We start from the raw sequence: 388 nt of genomic DNA on the forward strand, positions 1-388 counted from the left end.
TATCAAAGGTCTGTTATTGGTATGAGTTGTTCCTGTCTCCAGCTTTCTTCATTCTCCTTTGTCCTGTTAACATTCCATAGGGTGAAATGGCCATTCTTAATATGTGAGCCCACAGAGTGAATGTAAGCAAGGTTATTCCATGTAAGCTTGAATCTGTCTTCATATAACATGTGCCACACATGTGCGTTTTCAGCAGGATTGTTAAATAGCAATTAGCAGCAGAGACGCTGTCTTGATTTCCCCATATTTACTGAGTGGAAGCTTAGGGGAGTCATGCTGTTCTCGTTGCTTCTTAGCTGAGATCAGCTGGCTCAACATAGGGCAGGTTTCAAAGCAGACCTTCCCACCCTGCGCTGTTGAGTTCCACATTTTACCAGCTATGGAATTA

The sequence above is a fragment of the Cetorhinus maximus genome, chromosome 4 (assembly GCF_964194155.1).
Source record: "Cetorhinus maximus chromosome 4, sCetMax3.hap1.1, whole genome shotgun sequence".
NCBI classification, from domain to species: Eukaryota; Metazoa; Chordata; class Chondrichthyes; order Lamniformes; family Cetorhinidae; genus Cetorhinus; species Cetorhinus maximus.